The following is a 3,212-nucleotide window of genomic DNA, read 5'->3' on the forward strand; positions in this document are numbered from 1 at the left end:
CTAGGGCAGCTGTTTCTTCCCAGAGCACACACTGTGCTGCCAGTCATCAGGGCTTCCAGTGGCATCCAGGCCCAGGCCACACCCTGAGAGCCCTCCATCTGACAGAGCTGAGGACCTGGAGGGCTGTGGGGGGCTTAAGAGGCCCCAGGGGCCAGGGCTCTGATCAGCTGTGAGGTGTGTCTATCCTGGGTGGCAGGGGCCAGATGCCCTGTAACCAGCCACAGAAACTTGGTCCCAAGGGTAGGCAGGAGGTGGTGGTGTCACCAACCACGGGGCACGGGGCGTCTGCAGCACTTCCAGGAGAGAGGAGCCTGGAGGGGTCCTGAGTGCCGCAGGATTGGAGTCAGCTGTGCTGTCTCCAGACACTCACATACTGTCCTGACAACAAGTGGCTGCAGTCAAGTGACTTCGCTCTCCAGGCTCAGTCCTGCGGTCTGAGGGGAGACAAACTCTAGGCTCTCCTCTTGCCTTGGGTCTGCCTCAAAGGCAATGAAGGCACTGTCGGGGGTAGACTTCCTGTGGGTACAGTTTGATTCAGGCTTGGGGTCTGACTCTTGAGACCAGGATTTTGAGCCCAGCCTGGCCAACCTGGCAAACTCCATCTCTACTAAAAATATAAAAATTAGCCAGATGCAGGGGCATGTGCCTGTGGTCCCAGCTAATAGGCTGGCTGATGCTAGAGAATCACTTAAACCTGGGAGGCAGAGGTTGCAGTGAACTGAGATTGCAACACTGCACTCCAGCCAGGGTGACAGAGCTAGACTCTGTCAATAAATAAATAAATAAATAAAATACAGCTCTTGGCCTGGCACAGCAGCTCATACCTATAATCTCAGCACTTTAGAAGGCCACCGTGAGAAGATTGCTTGACCTCAAGAGTTCAAGGTCAGCTGGGCAACATAGTGGGACCCCTGTCTCTACAAAAACAAGTTTGAAAATTAGCCAGGCATGGAGGCACACACCTGCAGTTCCAGCTACTTGGGAATCCGAGGTGGGGGATTGCTTGAGCCCGGGAGGTCAAGGCTGCAGTGAGTCCTGATTGTGCCACTGTACTTTAGCCTCTCCAGATTTCTGGATCTCATAATTCTAAGTCATTATCCTTCACCATCCTTTGCTTTAAGTCGTCATATAATGACATCAGTTTTTCTGGAATCGCATTAGGGTCTATAGATGTGATTTTCTTATAGATATCCTGCACTCACATCAAAGCTGCGTTTTCTCTTTCTCTCTCTTTCTTTCCTTTATTCTTCTCTCCTTTATTTATTTATTTTTTCTAGACAAGGCCTTCACCTTCTGGGCTCACGTGATCCTCCTGCCTCAGCCTCCCGAAGTGCTGGGATTACAGGCCTGAGCTACTACATCCAGCCAAAAACTGCACTAGAAAAAAAGATATTTGGCAAAAAGAACAAGGTTTCATGTCTGCTGGGATGGCTGCAGTGATGACATTGAGAATTTCCTTTTCTTTTTATACAAGGGTTCTTAGGCTGGATCCTTTATCTTGAAATGGTGGGTAAAGGCAGCTGCAGGTCTCTGTCTACAGCACATGTCAATCAATCCACTGTTTGCTTGTACTGCCAAGACGTTTCTCTGCTTCTTCGGAGCACTTCCAGCATCACCAGTGGCACTTCGTGTGCATCCTAATGTGTTCTTCAGGTTTACGGTATTGCACTAAACATGAAAAATACATGAGAACCACAATGGATCAGGTTTTACTGTGGTACACAATGTACAGGAGAGACAGGTGCTCACACGGAGATGGCTAGTGTCCCATGGCATGTGAAGTGAACACTCTGGACACAAGCTCACAACAATGGGAGCAGGAGTGGCGGCAGAATTACTCCAGTGGCACAGCGAGCTCCCATTAATCTATGCAGTTATGTCTTAATACTGCATCTTTACGTTTATGCTTCTCTTGACTGAATGGCACCATGTACTGTGTTTGTGTGCATAACTTTTGACAAATATTAACTGTTTATAATAGATTTCTGTATATTTTATGGTACTAAATGATAAAAATAAACTAGCATCTACATACATTTTATACATATTCATGATGTACCTTTTTCTTTTTCTTTTTCTTTTTTCTTTTTTTTTTTTTTTTTTTTTGTTGAGAGGGAGTCTCACTCTGTCACCTAGGCTGGAGTGCAATGGCACAATCTTGGCTCACTGCAACCTCCACCTCCTGAGTCCTGATTCAAGCAATTCTCCTGCCTCAGCCTCCTGAGTAGCTGGGATTACAGGCACGCATCACCATGCCCAGCTAATTTTTGCACGACATACCTTTTTTTCTTAACTTTTTCAATATTTCTAGGATACAAGTTTCATCTGCAAGTTTCTTGAAATAGTTACAAATCTCCAAAAGATTTTTCAATATATTTATCGAAAACAACCAGGCCAGGTGTGCTGGTGCATGCTTGTGATCCCAGCAATTTCGGAGGTCAAGGTGGGAGGGTTACTTGAGTCCCAGAATTTGAGACGAGCCTGAGCAACATAAGGAGACCCTGTGTCTATCTAAGACGATTTCATTTAAAAAATTTTTAAGAAAAATTTTTTAAGAAAAGAATCTGTATGTAAGTGCACCCATGTAGTTCAGACTTGTGTTGTTCAGGGGTCACCACTGTACATGTGGTGACTACATGAAACAGAAGACAAAAAAGTTAGTCTTATTTCCCCATTTGGTCCCATTTTAAAGAGGTGTTTAGGTCTGATAATTTTCACACGTGCGAGGTTCCACAGTCAGGATGCCGAGAAGTGGCACCCCGCTTGCTGGAGTCCAGCCCTCCCCACCACATCTGCTGACTGGTGCTGCACCTTCCATCCCTGTCACACTGTTGTCTTGGAAGGTCGTGTGAGTGCAGACACGCAGCATGGGATCTTTGTAACTGGTTGCTTTCACTAAGAGTCATGTTTTTGAGCTCCATCCCCATTGCTCTGTGTGTCAGTGGCCTGTTCCTTTGGATTGTAGAATGGTGTTTGCCTGCACAGGGAGACTCTGTGTCATACTCATTTTCTTAAATTTTATTTAAAACTTTAAAAATTATTGTTATTAAACTGGTTCACAAAATATCTCAACACAACAGCAATTTATCAAATGTATCTCATGTTTCAAAATCCTTGTTTTAAAATCACGTCAAAATTATTTAAAATTTAACTTAATAATATGTGTCACAAAACATGCCAACACAAAGTATTGAATGGTTGACTCGGTAATA

General features: G+C 45.0%; 1 pseudogene; it reads right to left on the reverse strand.

Annotated features, from left to right (window-relative positions):
- Positions 1-2,927, reverse strand: LOC141580504 (uncharacterized; annotated as a pseudogene).
- Between the last annotated feature and the right edge of the window lie 285 nt (positions 2,928-3,212).

The sequence above is a fragment of the Saimiri boliviensis genome, chromosome 12 (genome assembly GCF_048565385.1).
Source record: "Saimiri boliviensis isolate mSaiBol1 chromosome 12, mSaiBol1.pri, whole genome shotgun sequence".
In the NCBI taxonomy this organism is placed as follows: domain Eukaryota; kingdom Metazoa; phylum Chordata; class Mammalia; order Primates; family Cebidae; genus Saimiri; species Saimiri boliviensis.